The sequence below is a fragment of the Aythya ferina genome (assembly GCF_964211825.1).
Source record: "Aythya ferina genome assembly, chromosome: 14".
Taxonomy (NCBI): Eukaryota; Metazoa; Chordata; class Aves; order Anseriformes; family Anatidae; genus Aythya; species Aythya ferina.
The window spans coordinates 13395783-13412050 of record NC_140312.1 but is presented as its reverse complement, the minus strand read 5'-3'; the positions used below and the strand labels follow the sequence as shown (position 1 = coordinate 13412050).

The 16268-nt window shown below is 44.7% G+C and overlaps 1 long non-coding RNA gene across 12 annotated transcripts in view; it reads right to left on the bottom strand.

Moving 5' to 3' along the window:
• Positions 1 to 16268, bottom strand: part of LOC311444367 — a 217535-nt gene that overhangs the window by 161430 nt on the left and 39837 nt on the right. For 2 of the 12 annotated variants that reach the window (XR_014697857.1, XR_014697862.1), the window contains 2 exons: positions 15107 to 15196; positions 13065 to 14339 (listed from right to left, as the gene is read on the bottom strand). The exons of 5 other annotated variants lie outside the window; for them this stretch is intronic. This is a non-coding gene — a long non-coding RNA (uncharacterized lncRNA). Of the gene's footprint in view, positions 1 to 13064; positions 14465 to 14610; positions 14710 to 15106; positions 15200 to 16268 lie in introns of those variants that run through there. 5 more of the 12 variants (XR_014697858.1, XR_014697859.1, XR_014697861.1 and 2 more) reach the window with 5 other exon arrangements.

The window sequence follows — 16268 nt, the reverse complement described above, 5'->3', positions numbered from 1 at the left end:
TTGATAATCCTATTAAACTTCACTGGGTTTTAAATAACTCCAGCTGACAGCATTACAGCTGTTTTTCTCATCTGTGCAGCAGGACAGAGAGCCAACAGACCTCTCAGGGTCTCTTTACAGTGACGGGCAGCGAACCCCAAAAGACGCATTTGGGAAAACACGTCCCGTTAGCCTGCCTTGGGACTACCTCTGAATAACCCACTAGTCACTGTCGAAGGAGGAACAGGTAGGTATATTCCCTCTGCTTTAGAGAGATTTTCAAAATTCCTCCTGGATTCAAGAGCTTGCGGCTTTTTACAATGCTTTGTAACAACCTAGGGTCACGTCTGCTGCTGGCACAGCTCCACTTATGCTAAAGGAGAATTCAGTTCCCACTGACATGTAAACAGAAAAGATCCCTGAGGCAGGAGCCTCTGAGAAGTAATTGCAAATGTAGCGAAGGCACCAGGACTGCAACCCTCTCAAGCCAGTCCGAAGCAATGGCACAGGAGAAGCTAGCTGTGCTGGCTGCAACTCCACCTCAGCCCACATTTGGGGGTTTTGATGTGCTCAGATTTACAGCAACATCTTCATTTTCCCTTACCTCTTCCAAACCCTTTACATCAATGGTTTTCTGCAGGTGCTTCCCCCCCCCCTTTTTTTTTTAAGGAAAAAAATCAAAACAAAGGATAATGGGATCAGAATAATGGGACAATTTATTTCTTTGGGAGAAGTTTCACATGTGCAGCTCACTCTTCTAAAAAGCTATTGCACATGAGTGCTTTTTCCTATCATACTCGAGGTGAAAACAGAGAGAGAACCTAAACACCGTGAATGGCCTTTTCAGAAGGAGACTTCTTGCCACTTTTTTTTTTTTTTTTTTTTTTAAATCCTTCAGTGAGTCTAGCAAAAGGTGTAAAACACTTACTAACAGATCGTTTCTAGAGTGAAGTCAGAAGTCTTTCAGCATAAGAGCTGAAGACTTTTATTATTCCTGGTAGAGTCACTATAAAAATGAAAAAAAAAAAAAAAAAAAAAAAAAGGTGATAAAGTTCCTTACTAGGAAACTCTTCAGAGCTAGAAAATTCAGAGCTCTCAGCAGAGGACAGAGCTGCCTAGAGAGAAGAACAGCAGGGATAATTCCTGATCCATCACCCTCCCTTAGCTGTAAAACTACCAAATATTAAGTTTTCTAGATTTACTTCTGCTATTAATAGGAATTGCCTAGGCTTTCGTATACACTAGAGATAACCCTTTTTATCACTTCCTTGCCTTCTACATTCAAGCTAAAGAAGGCAGAGATGTCAAAAGTACCATTTCCCTCTTACTTCCTAGCAAAACTTTTAAAATCATATATATCTCTAGAATATAGTCAATATTTTATTGAACTCAAAACTGCACCCTTCACTCTTCTGAGCTTTGGGGCTGATTTTACGGCGAATAAGCAACGAGGAGCTGAGCAGGAGGTGGCAAACTGCAGGTCCCCTGGGAAGAGCAGTGCAGCAGCAGCGGCAGAGCACGGCCCTCCACATAAAACCGTCCTCAGTTACTGAGCAAGTGCAAGCTCGTTATTAGGCTCAGCTCCTGTGAATACCTGGTGTGCTGTCAGGATTAACTTGACAAGGTAATTTGACCTTGCAGACAGATCCTCTGTGGAAGAAGAGATTCTCCACCACGAAGACTCAGAGGAACAGCATATCCTGAAAGATGCTGCTTCTCACCTTTCCTAATGCAAAATGCTGTTGTTTTGCTCAATTATACTTTCTGCTAAACAATCAGAACATACTGACTGTCGGGGTATTATTTACTAGCCAAGTATTACTTCACTCATTCAACTCACAGGATACATGATAGCAGAAAATACAGTTTTCCAGAGAGAAAACAATTTTTCTGCCACTTTTCTTATCACACACCTCAAGCACTGAAACTCGTGAAACACTGCAGGCCACGTGCTCTGACTGACAACCAGATGCTGGGGCTACAAGCAATAAGAAAAAAAAAAAAAAAAAGAAAAAATTCCACGTGTCTACCAAAAATTCCTGGATCAGGTTGGGTTTTCTGGTGTTTTTCTTCTTCTTTTTTTTTTTTTGTCATTCCTCCCCCCATGCATTTATCAGGAAAAGCATGCTCACAATAATTACTCGATGCTTTGGTTTTGGAGCCCTTCCTACTCAGCCCAGCTGTACTTCAAGTCAGGCAGCGTCTTCCTGTGCGAGGTGTGAGAAAGTACAGGACCACCTCAGCTCGGTAATTTAAAGAAACACCTCTTCTTTGTCCTAGGGCCGTGGGATCTGTCCCGAAGATAACCTGCAGATCCTCCACCCACACACAGCTATGTTTCACTTGCCAGGAGCAGAGTTCAGGGGGCTGGGTTTGTTTAGGTTAATGCTATCACTGCTGGTGGTTTAAAACAAAAAGAAAAAAAACACCTTTGGCCGTAAACTAATTTGACAGGAAGAAACCATTAACATTCTTGTCTTTATGACCACCCCAGGTCTGTAAAACTGACACAAGCAATTTGATTAAAACTGACTTAAAAGAATATGCAAGTCAAAAGTCAACCTATTCGGTAAATGCACACTTCAGCACGGCTCTCACTGACTTTCTTCTCAGTAACCCCCCGTCAATACCAACAGCTTACAGCACCACGCCGCCTCTTTGGCCCCAAGGACACCAAAGTGACCAGACTTGGCAAGCCAGCCTCCGCGGGCAGGCAGGGCTGAGGAGCAAAGCACAGACGTGACCGCAGGCACCCCTCCGTGGGGTGCCCCCTTCATGCAGACAGCAAGGAGAGAGCTCGGGATGTGCCGAGGCTGAGAGATGAGGGACAGATGTGGCTTGCTTCTTGTCTCCAAATGACACCTGGAGTGGGTGATGGATAAGGACACTTGTAGAACAGCTTCAGGGCTTTTCGTTTTTTGTTCCCCCCCCCCGTTCACTCTTTTCAAGAATAAGAGTTTTTATTTAATTTTGAGGTTGCCGGGACAGCAGGGTCCTTCAGTGATGGGGAAACAAGTTACGACAGTGGCTAGGGCAGAGCTGCTAGCAAGCAACCACATATAGGAACCTCCTCACGGACAGCGCAGCTCAGAGGGCTGTGCTTTGCTTATGCACCGAGCAGCGAGGGAAAGTCTCCTGGTCTGGTTTGGATAACCTCTGAAACATTCAGATGCTTTTCCAAATCCCCTTGGCTTGGAAACCAGGCTGGCAAGCTCCCCAGCAGCCTGATTTTTTTTTTTTTTTTTTGGCGAGTTTTCCAGTGCTTCCTGTTTTTGGCTGGGCTGGAAATACCACAAGAATGGTCTTCCTCGAGTATTCCAGAAGTTTCGCTTCCAGTCCCACCTCAAGCTAGGGTGTGCCGAAGCATGCGGAAAAGACAAAATGTGAAACCCCGCCTGATCGCACAGCAGTCTGGATTTTCTCCCTGTATATACTGGCTGAAGGGCTCGGGCACCACGGAGAACTGCTAGGCTGCTTCTGACGGCAAACCTGGCTTTAACCACCCAGTCCATAGAAGCGCACCATGCGGCTACGCATTCTTCATGTTTCCGCTATCAAGGTCTCTGAGTCCCGTAACAAACAAGAGAAAACTGAACTGGGGTTGTTTGTACGGTCTGAAGGGGGGAAATTAAGACCTTTCTTCCCATAGGTGAAAGCTCCTCCACAACCCTCAAGATGTAGACACTGCGTTCTGCGGGAACGGCACAGCACACAACAGCAATGACCTCCAGAAACCCCAAAAATTAACGCGGTCACCAACAGAGCTCTGAGGGGACTGCATTCCCATTAAGAGCAGATACTCCTCAATTCAGGAACCAGCTCCAGACGTCTGACTTTCAGATGGAGTGTGGGGTGCCATGAAGAGCAGTGCATCTCCACGCGGAGCACCCTGAGCAGCCGCTACGCCCAGATACTCCCAGCCAGCCCCAGGTGCAGGAGCTGCGAGGTTCAAGCCAAGCACCTGCTGGGTGCCGGGCTAGCTCGGGCTGCTCCAGCAGGAGCAACAAGGCCTCACGTGCTGCAGCCAGCACACGAACAGCAGGCATGGTTCTACAGCTAACAGACGCATCACCTTTATCTGGAGAAGTTAAATTGTGTACTTTCAATGCTTTTGTTCATATCAGAACCATTACACTACCATGGTGCAATCTAGATCCTCCCCCAATGGCTCCACTACAGGAGCACAGGCTAATGCTCAAATATTTGGAATAATTATTAGCACTAACAGAGAGCCTGAGAGCCGCAGATGCTAATTTCTGCGGAAGCAGAATCAGCACAGAGCATGCAAAGACCAATTGCAGGGGGTGACAATGAGCATGAGGCACAGGGCGGTGTCTGAGCATCCTGCACGAGGTAGGGGAAGCCTCCACCACCTGTGTAGCAAGTCACACACTGTGCTTCACTGACTGAAACACTTCACTGGAAGGAGGGTGAAGAAATCCCATTGTATGTCTCCACTCCCATTCACCTGTGCATCCCATGGTATTTTGGGGTCATTTTTTCAGAATTCCAATATAAAAGTTCCTCGCCACGGAGCACCAACATGTCAGAGCTCCTGCTTATACAATAACGTTCCAGCTTTGTCCCTTTTTGCACGCTTTTAGTTCTTTGTTCAAGCAGTGGAAATCATCATCTCCTATTCACTGATGCTGGCAATCCACAATATGTTCTCATGATATTTGTATTTACTCTCTGAGTGCTGGAATAAAGGCATTCTTTCCACTAAAATAAAACAGAGAATGGGTTTCCCTCTATCACTGCCTCCAGCAGCATACATAAATTTGTTTGGAAGTAGCTGCCACCATTACGGACTGGTACCATGAAAGCAGTAGGGAGTTCTTCAAACTTCTTCACCATATTTTTCAAATTAAGGGTATTTGGTGAGACCCAGAAACAGTTCTCAACACTTCATCTGTTTCCAAAGTGAGCCCAACAATTGTCTTTCTGAATCGGACCATTCATTTCTGCACAAACTCCACGAAGCAGTAATACTGAACGAGACAAACTGAGGAATTACCGAAACAGCAAAGGCAAGGGGAATTGCTTGTTTCAGGGATTAGTCCAACTCTCTCTGGGTAACTAGAGACACAACACTTGACAACACCTTTACAAACACCATTTCTCCTTATTGTCTAGCTCCAACTATAAAGCTGAAAGGTTAGGCGGGAGGGAAGCGCACCCTGCTACAGAGACATGGGGCAGCAGTTTAACAAGCACTGCGACACGTGCCTCTAACTTTGAACATGTGTTTCAAACCCACTGACTTTGCTGGGACTGAAGTACATGCTTAAGGGCTTTGCTGAACAGGGAACAGTTATGGGATTACACATCCATTTCGGGTTGATGGATGGATGTGCTTGAGCATTTTACTGCGCAGATAAAAAAAAAAAATCAGATAGTTCAAACGTAATCTTAGAGCTTAGAAATATTTTCCACAGTACCTGCCATTACACAGAAGATGTCGGTTTTAATCCATTCTCATTTTCTCTCAGCTATCTATTGCATTTTGGATTTCAAACTTTTAAATCAGACCAATAAATTAAGGCAATTCCTACCCAATTAACATCAAGGCTTTCAGCCTTATCTGAGGCTTTTCACCTCCGTTAGCACATAAAACCCATTCCCATTATCTAAATAAGCTCCATTTTCCCAGTTACTTATTTTAACTGAAAGTTAGATTGCATTATTGGGGGCACTTTCCAAATGTCTCTTTAACACCGACCAACACAGGGCACCAACCACCTCACTAGGAAGCCTGTGCCAGCACCTGAACTCGCTTGTGGTATGAGATTCCTCCTTTTGCCTTCATGTGGGTCCCACATCTCCTGTCCTTGGGCAGCAGAAGAGGCTGGGGTCTGCCCTCCCCAGAGAGCTGCAGAGAGCACTGAGGCCACCTCTCAGCCTCCTTGTCTCCAGAGCAGACAGCCCAGGTGCCCTCACCTCTCCTCGGTGCTCCTCATTACAGAAGGGCATCGCTGAGATCACCTTGTTGTCCATAGGACTACAACCTGGGCACATTATTTTGTTGGAATTACGCATGGAGATGAGTCTTTCTCAACCACTGCCATGTGAAATGGAATTAAATTACACCAGCACATTAAGCAGAGGAAACCTGAGGATGTCCTAGTGTTGAGCAAGTGTTTTGGACTTGTCTTTTGCAGACCCTGAGGCATTACAAAGGCAGCATCATGAAGGGTGTACTGCCTACACACCCTCTGGCACCCTGTGAATCCACCAGCTCCACCAGCCCACAGCATGGGGTGACGGTTCCTAGCAAAAAAGGGGCACAGGTGTGTGTACTGAGATGCCTGGAATTCAAGTAGGGCTTGTACAAAACTAGAGCACTTCTAACTTGCTTCAGAAGCTGGACTTGTCCCAAGATCAAGCAATCAAAAATAGCTCAGTCGCTTTTATTTCCCCTCCCTGGTCTCGGTTCAAACACAGCTTGGCCAGACCAGAAAATCTGGGCCACATGCTTCTCCGTAAGCAACATCTGCCTGAGATCCAGGGGACAGAAAGTTCATTTCCTTGGCATTTTCTAGGATATTTTGCATCTATGACGAATGAAAGAGGTTGCAATTAGTGCGGTAAAAAGGACACGTAGGTGTTTACGTGAAAGCACAGACTCGGGCATTTTCACTGCAAGCAGTGGCACTGCGCCACAGTGGGAAGCATTGATAGGACTGCCCTGTCTGCCCCTTACCTGTACGAGTGCAACCCTACGTCAGCTCAGCTGCACCACCAGAGTGGGTCAGGATTCTGGTAAAGGCAGTCCTGATCCCCCAAATCCACCAGCTCCTGGTGGGGCAGCCATTAATGCAGCCAGCAACACAGCCAGCACCACTCGGCAGCTTCCTGCTCTCCAGTAATGGCTTGGCTTGCAGTCATTGACAATTCTGCGTGTTTTCCTATCAAAAAAACAAACAAACAAACAAACAAAAAAAAAAAAAAAAAAAAAAAAAAACAGCACTAGGATAAGCTACTTTGACATCTGCCCTTGCCTTGAAAAATCTGGTCTGAAAGAGTCCATCTGACTTCAAAAAGAGTCCATCTGACTTCAGATGATAGTATAAATGGAAAAAATATATATCAATTTTCTGCCTCACTGAGATATGCAGATCATGCTATTAAGATGAATGCCACAACTTCTCTTTCAACACTTGTTATCTAGCCAGTGCTACTCTTCATTCTGCTTTTTGCCACAAAATGAAGTCCTCTGCAGCTGAATAGCGGCAGACAGAACAAAGTCCTCGCGCTTACAGCTGCCCTTTCACTGCCGTCACGAGCAAGTGTTAGGAAAAAAGCGCTCCCACAGAGCCTCGGTTGACTCTTCCAAGTGACAATGAATAAATTGCCTTTCGGCTTCTTCACAATATTTTACTGGCAGAATTTAAGGGGGTGAAAAACAGAAACACTGCAGGATGCTCATGAAAAGGGAATTTTGCATTTGCAACAGGGCTTGTGTTACAAGTTTGATTGAGAATTATGTTCTCAATAAACACAACAAATGTGTTCAATCAGTTATGCATTGTGAATAACCAGAAGAAAGCTACCATAATGAACTGACAGACTAACAACTATTCCACGAGTCACTGAGAATTTAAAATTATGGCTGAAGCAACTGAGCCTTCCTTATGGGCACAGCAGAGGACAGAGAAAGTGATTTTCACAGGAGGAATACCAAATATTACACTGAAAAGCCAAACACCAACATCTTCCAAAGCACCTTCCTGACTTTGAGATGAATCCTCAGAGTTTTCAAGTAAAATTTTGCTTTCCCCATCTACATCACCCAAAAAAATAAGACTTAGACTTCTGAAGTTATTTCAGTGTTACTATTTAATGCACCCCAAAGTCTCTTCAGAAAGTGACAAGAAATTAACTGCTCAGGTATGTCAGATACTTTCCAGAGGACAAAATGAGGACCAAAGGAGCTGCACAGTCCAAGCCAGTCCAGTTCCTCTGTGCCTGCCTTGGGTTTCTCGATTCCTATTGGTATCAGCAGGAGGCATTTGTCCTGCCAAGCCTTCATTAGGAAGAGGTGCCAACAATACCTGTGGGACTTGCCATTACGAGAAGCACTGTTTTACTGCCAACATGAATGAGTCTGACCTAAACTCACCACAGAGAGCTCAGAATGAAGCCTACCATGTGGTACCACGTTTACAGCCTTGCTGAGACCACAACAGCATTTTAAATTAAGGTCTCGTGTCTTTTTTTTTTTTTTTTTGACTTCTCCTTTAACAGCTTGTGTTCACTAGCCCAAACTGCCTGATTTACTCCACAGAACAGACAATTGAAGAGACCACGTCCAATACAATGAAGTGTAATGGGGAGAAAACACGACATTTTGGGGGTGGTCTAAGCAGTACCAGTCCTGTCTAGCTAATAGAACTTTCTCCATGAAGCAGGAGATTGCAGTATTATTCCCACCAAAGATTTGTTTGAAATAACACTCCTGGGTGGAGTTCATCACAAAGTGATCTCTCAAAAGCAATGCATTTCTACTCACCAGTGCCAGAGATGGACACAGCATACACGTGAGTTTTAGTAACGCAGACCAGGGCTAAATTTCACTTTCTTCCTCTGCACCAGCCCGAGCACTGTCCAGCATTTATTTCATTCATAGTCTAAGGTCCAAGATTAAGTTCTGAAATATTTTTGAATGAATCTGATGAAGTAGACAGGACAAGAAATTTCAAATCTCAGTTATCCCCCCAAAATGTAACAGATGTACATAAAGGGTAGAAAAACACAAATTGCCTCTGAACACATCTCTGTTCAGGTTTCCACTGGTGACCAGTTTTGGTCACCCCACGTTAAAAGAGAAAGACTAGAAAAAAAGGTTTGGAGGGTCTGGAATATGAAGAACCATTAAAGATACTTGATTCAATGAACACAAAAGTAGAACTATGACAGTGCTGTGTAAATACGCTTTCGGGGAGAGTAAAGTTGGCCAAAGCTGAATTATTTGAAACTGCCATAAGTCTGTGCAGGTGGGTTTTCATACAGCAGATACCAGGCGAAGATTCCTAGCAGAGACACAAGTTACAACCATTGGCAAGCAAGGTTAACAAAGGGTAAATGTTGTGCAGAAAACCACCTAACGCTTCAGTTGAAGTGATTTGTTCGAAAATAAAACGCCAACTCTGGCTTGCTCTTACTAGTGCAGGGCTACTGGCAATTTTTCATTAATATTGAGAAAGCTACTGTTTACAAAAACAGTCTTGAATTTTGAAAGTGTACTCAGGAAGTGTTATTTTTGTTAATTACATGCTCTGAATGTTTTCGGTCATCCATTTAAGGGAAGAGAACGCTGTGTGAGAGCTGTCACCCAGCTAAACAACAGGCAGCAAATACCCGTACACACGTCACTGGATTAATTCCTCTGCTGAAGTTCAGTGGCAAAAAATTCAGCACAGACTCTAGTGAAAGAAAACTGTTACAAAGGGAAGAAAGCATTATATTTGCCAACAGTCTCTCCCCCAGAAAACAACCACTTGACCAACAATGTGAGATTATAATTACTATTTAAACCCCAGTAAAGCTGAATATCCCTGAGACCTCACTATACAACACAATGACCACCAAACTCAGGACAGAAATATATGAGGAACGTGTAAGACATGAAAAAAGACAAATTCAGAAGCTGGGAAAAAACGTAAGACTGGCTTATATTCCTACCTCGTTAGCGACAAAGTCAGAAACAGGACAGCAGTGGCTAAAAAGGGATATGGCAGCACGCTGGGTGGGCAGTGACAGCAGCTCACACATGGCACGTTCTTGCTCTCAGCAGTTCTGGTGCCAATTAGCAAAACAAACTAGATAATGATGCACATCCCTAGTCTGTGTGCCACTGAAGCCTGGGAAAGATGGCAGCTCTGAGCACTAAAGGCTGGGTACTTCGCTCAAAGAGCCTGAAGCCACTTGATACTTGAGTCAGTGGAAAGGAAACACAAAGGGATCTGGAAGCCTGATGCCTGCTAATGCCAAGAGCACCATGTGGCCCTTTGCTTATTTGTTACACACATAAACAAGGGGGAGACGGGGACAAACCCAAGACGAACTAAGTGGTGTTAAAGTTCTCAGGCCAACCCCCTCCTGGCTCCCGTCCTGCTGCCAGCTGCAACAGGTGGAGGTGAAGCACAAAGCTGCCTGCCCCCATCCTCCCCAAAAAAACATAAAACAAACAACAAACAACTTGTTATTTTTAAAGCTTCCTTCCTTTTTGTCTTCTGCAGTTTCCACGCACACGCAACTGGCTTTGACTAACAACAAAACAAGTACGATCTGTGTTTTGCAAACAGGACAAGTATAGCCTAGATCCTGATAAATTAAGAGCAGACACACAATTCCAAGCAGTTATCTCTGCATCGTGTTTACGCTTCTTATTTTCGTCAGCAGTCAATGCATTCGTCAAGGTTTCTCAGCAGTAACACGGTATTTCATAAACCTCTGGCAGGCTCCTGAGAGGCTCTGGGTCTTTTACATGAGATAATGTAAGCTTTCTTTCTACTTGCTTGGAGCAGGTCGTTTTGGGAACCACCCAAACTCACTTCAAAATATTTCGTCCGTGCGCCAGAAATTGCTTTTGAAGTCCTCTGCCCAACCCACAGGCGTTTCGGTGCCAGGATGCTCGAGAGCCGTACCAGCAGCCCATAACAGGAAGCGTGTCAGCACTATCTTTTCAAAAAGAGGGTGGAGAAGAGACAAGGGAGTGGTGCAGACACTCATTGAGTGGAAAATCATCTGACATGTCCTAGGTCTAGGATCAGATCATGGATGGGTCAAATGACACCCATTCAACTCTCGAGATCAAACAAGGCTTTATTCTTTCATATTTTTGGCCCCTGAATGTGAGAGCATGTTGTAATATCATGCTTTTTAAAGTGCAATATGCAGGAAATCGTACTTGAAGGGTCTGGCATGTATGGTATTTTTACGAAGTTCACTTTTCCCTTTTGCTTTTCATCTGTTTTCTACATTTTTTCAGCATGCTTTTCCTTCTGATTTATTGTTTTATTATTCTATTTTTAAAGTAAGAAGTATTTCAACTTAAGAGTTTTTAATGTAGTTCATATGAAAATTAGCAATGGACAAGCCTCAAGCTTTTTAGAGGTTTCATCTGGTTAGGAGAAGGATCCAGAAGTTCAGAGGCTTATCCAAAGCTAATCTGAAAATTTCCAAACCTCTTCGGTCTAGACAGAGGCATAGGAACCCGCTGGCTCAGGGCTCCCACCACTAACTGGGCTTGCCTCTCACACTGCTGCTCCCTCACTGAACATCCAGGGCTGGTTTTCAGCAAGTCTTTGCTGAAGAGCAGACGACCCACAAGCATCCCCTTTACTCTAGGCAAACGCAGGGCTCTCAGACATCGATTCTGCAAAGCACTCAATGGATTAATTCTCGTTGGAACCAGCGAGGCTTAAAACGCATGCCAAAGGACTTTGCTGAGCAGGAATGTTTTGCCAAATCGGGGCTCATGGTATGACTTGAACTTGTCACCTCCATCCCTTTTCATTATGCTTTGACAAACACGCAATGCCCATTACATGTGCATATTGATGAAATACCCATTTCATCAAACAAAGGGTAACATATCTTCATGCTGTGTGCCATGCACAGGCTAGGCAGATACGGATAGGTAACTCTCCACTAACAGCTTCATCAAAACCTCAGGCTAGGAACCTTGGTATCACCTCAAACCTGTGCCAGTCACTGTCTGGAGGGACCAGACCCTTCACTCTACAAAAGCGACCATGTCTCACCCTGAAATCAGATCTACCTGGTACAAGCACACTAGTGAGGTTTCTTCTTCAAATTTTGGTGGTTCCTAATATCCTCTAAAAATCATAGAATCATCAAGGTTGGAAAAGACCTTCAAAAGATCGTCTGGTCCAACCATCACCCCTCCACCAACATCACCCACTAGACCATGTCCCTAAGCACCAGGTCCAACCTTTCCTTAAACACCCCCAGGGATGACGACTCCACCACCTCCCTGGGCATTGCATTCCAATATCTGACTGCTCTTTCTGAGATGAAACGTCTCCTAATTTCCAACCTAAACCTCCCTTGGCGCAACCTGAGGCCATTCCCCGTAGTCCTATCACAGTTATCTGCGAGAAAAGGCCGACTTTTCTCAATGTAACAACAGCTCTGCTTTCTCCCTGTTTGGCCAGCAGGACTGAAGTCACAGCAGTACAAGTTACAAATTCACAAAGCAAACTGAAATTCTGTAGCTTGTTGGTGGTCCCTTTTCCTCAGGGCTTCCAGATCAGAGTTCAGGAAAGGCTGGATAAGCACAAGTCAGTTGTACACTTGCAAGTACACTTGCAGGGGCTCTGCTATCACCAGCATCTGCCGTACATCAGAAGAGGGATGTGTTGAGGAAGGTGAGCACAGCAGCACGCAGGTAAGAATTTCTTGTGGTTGTCAGCACTGAAAGGTAGGCAGGCTGAAGAAAAACTCAAATAAGTTGATACAGGGCAGCAAGGCAGACAGGAAGAGGGGCATGTACTGATTCCAGGCTAAACACAAAGAACAACCACCTCGAATGGAGTAACTGATTATTAGTCAGCAACATAGAAGTGAGAGGGAACTGTAGAGAGTATGCTAAAAAGGTTATTTCTGCAGATGATTTGGGGATGCTTTTCATCAAGAATAAGGACAACACATACAGAACACATACAGAAAGCAAGAAGGAACCAATCTAAAATATTTCAGTGGTCTGGCATCCTAGGGCAGATGGAGGATGGAAGACACCTGGACAGCAAGAGAGGACTAACTCTGCAGGGAGGTACCGCAGCAAAACAGAGGTAGCTACATCCAAGTTCAGACAGAAACTGCTGGGTATAGTAGAAATTTGATAGTGATACCTTTGGCTGGTGAGGCAGCCAGCTGGGAGGATAAGGATGAGGAAGAACTTCACCTACAACACACACCCACACAGCAGATGACATCGCTGGCCCATAGCTCAAATTCCGAAGTGATTATGAGGTTTTATTCAAGCATTCTGTATGGGATGATTTGGGTACTTTGAGCTCTGGCAAGTGTCTTCTGATGATATATTGATACAAGGGACCTCAACAGAAGACAATATTTTTTATTTTTTATTTTTTTTAAATAAAAAATCCATCAGGCGGTCCCATGGCCCTCTTCTGTAATGGCACTTGAGTATTTTAATTTTTTTTTATGAGCATTAGTAACATTTCTGGTTATACATTAAAGCACTAAGACCTTTTACCACCTGGGTTCAGAAGATTGTCTCCTAGACTTTACCTAGAATTTCCAGCTGCACTGGGGAAGAAGAGGAAAAACATATCATACACTTTTCTTGAGGCCTTCACATTCTTCCAGATGTCCATTTATCAGCAATGCAACCAGTGAGATGCCCGACTCGGCAGGCCAGCAAGGCAAAAAGCTGGAAGTCTTGCTCCCACTAGGTAAGAGAAATGCCATGTATTGGACCGTACCATAGATCAACACATTATATCCACAAAGTGGTTAAATGAAGATCTTGGACTACTGAATTCATTCACATCCACTGAAATTCTGAGCAGACAGACTGGTACAACAGATACGGGAACTTTCTTTTTTCAGGAAAACATAAATTAGAAGAGGGCAAGGGCAGAATGCTGGAATCCTGATTGTTATTCTCATGCTGTCACACATAAAGCACATTTCCTCCCTGCTCAACACCAACTTCTGTTTATCAAAGGGATTTATTCAAGCTTTCCTGGGAAAAGAAATCAGCCTCTAAAAGGATTCTGGTAGTATTTAGGGAGCTTTACCCCAAGAATCTGACATTCAGCGTCAGGAGATCCTTATGCAGGTTTTGATGTTTTGTCCACAGGAAGATGAAGAGATGCTCAAAATGGCAAACTGAGCCCATTTTCATATTACTGTTGTTTTGCTCTGATTATTTTCAAAACAATAACAAAAAATGAGAATCCACTGGTGTTTTTTCTTTTTTTTTTTTTTCCCTCCTCTTTTATAAGCCTTTTTTTCTGGCCATGACCCCTTTGAAAAGCCAGTCAGTATTAATTTTCCAAGACAACTTCAGTATCAACAAGTCACGTTGTGAATTGCACGACACTGCAAGTTTATTCCCTCTCCCGGGAGCTATGAAGTGCACACACACATCTGATTGTACCCCATGGTGTAACGAGGTGAGGTTTAGGAACTGCAAAGTTTTCCGCTCTCTTCATCTGCAGGTGGTGTCTGATGCCATGTATAGAATAGCGAAGGCGGCTGCAGAGTTCCCAGGATCGTGTCATGATTCATTCATAGGCAGACGTCCTGGAAGAGAAGCCTCTGAGACTGGCCAGAAGTGGAGTGGAATGACTCTTCGCCGAGGGCTTTTTTTTTTTTTTGCGAAAAAAATATTTTAAACATTTTTCATTTTTCCAAATATCAGTTCAGCTTCCCACTCCCTTTTCTAAAGCTTTTCTTCTGAAGTGGATAACAACATTTATGTCTGACCCTGAAATTCCAAGTGAAATGAATTATACACCCAGTGACATGAGCTTCCCAGAACAATAATTGAAAGACCATTTGGCCTTCTTCAAAAGAGGCGATTTGGATGCCTAGATACATCCAGAAGTGCCTTATAAGGCAGCCCCACCAGACCTGCTTGCCACGCAGCACAGCGCCTGGGTAATCACGCGCTATCTTCCTTTTTTCGCAGTTCGCTGTTCTGAAGCATCAGCCGGCCAAATGAGACGATTTCTGCCATGAATGGTGAAAAATCTCAGCACCTTCCTTACAAGCAGACCCCTCACGAGGCAGCATGGCCAGCAGGCTGGAACTGGCCCCCACGAGCCCCAGCCCCTTTGCACCGGCTTCACACAGAGCTGAGGCTCGAGCCAGAGCTGCCCAGCCCTGTGGGGCAGGTGGGAGCCACCCAGTTCCCACATCTCCATGCAGAAAATACATGCAATCTCCACCAAGGAGAAAAAAAAAAAAAAAAAAAAAGGCAACTTCCCCCTACCCTCAGCCAACTCCTCTCCTAGTTTTAGAAGTGAAACTAGGAGTCCAAATGCCATGAAAAATGGGAAAAACACATCCTCCGGTATTTCCCAGGCAAACCGCAGAGATCTCCACTTCCGCAGCAGTCAACTCTTACCTTTTACTGCAGACAAAACACAGCCACATCCAGAGCAGGAGCAAATCCCAAGGTGCTTGGGAGAAGCTCAGTACAAAGCATTAGAAGCCCCTGCTGATGCAGAAAGGAGAAGGAAAAAGGAAACGAGTAAACCAAGGGAGCTCGTAGGCAAATCAATGATGAGAAGACAACATTTTGAATTTAAAAGTGATGCAGTAAAGGTATTAGAAGAAAATGGTATTTGATCTTCTGCAAGACAGTTTCTGTCAAGGAACTTACAAAATGCTTGCCCAGCTTCCCTTCACTCGCCCAAACCTGGTTTCCACTCAGTCAGTAGCAACAACTTTTTCTAATCTCGGTAGTTAGGGAAGTCAATGTATAGCTCAGAATCCAGCTCCCACAAGGACTGAAAACCTGGCCCCATTAGACACAGAGCAGATCCTTGTCAGGGACTGCAAACCATGCAGCAGGGGCCACACACTGGGCAATGCGCTATCACAATGTGAATACTCATAGCAACACTGTGTTCAGCAGGGATTTTACCACTGATCTAGAAGACTTCACGCAGCCTGGCACAGGAGTCCTACACAGACGAGGCTGTGCCAGTGCTGGGGATCTGACCTGAGATGAACTGGGTAAACTGAGACAGTTCCAGGTTGAACCAGTCCCTCACACTGCAGTGCAAACCATGTGCTTCAGATCAGCTCTCTACTGCAGAACTGGAACTGTGCTTCTCAGACAAAGGGCCCAGAAATGCGCTCAAGCCTGCAAACAGTTTGGTTCACTTCGGTCGACTGGATCTGCAGAACACGGAAACTACTGATGGTAGTTTCAAAGTAAATTAAAATGAGTGCATAAATTAAAACCCAAAGATATTGCCTGAGAAGGTAAAAACGTTGCTTGTTTTAACCAAAAGAAGGGAAAACATACAGAAAAATATTACTGCTATGAACTCTGCTTCACTCCTCCTACCCATTCTCTCGTACAACCAAAAGAGAAGAGGATTGCCAGGGAAAGGGCAAAGGCCTATCCGTAGGCCTCCTGATTTCGCAGTGACAGCTCTGAGGGACAGCAGGCCAGCAGCTAACCTTCCCACTTCACCACAACAGCTGCAGTAGTGTCACCCAGCTTTCACTGCACCATAACCTCAGCTCCCTTTTGCTAACCCAGTGCTCCACCACTC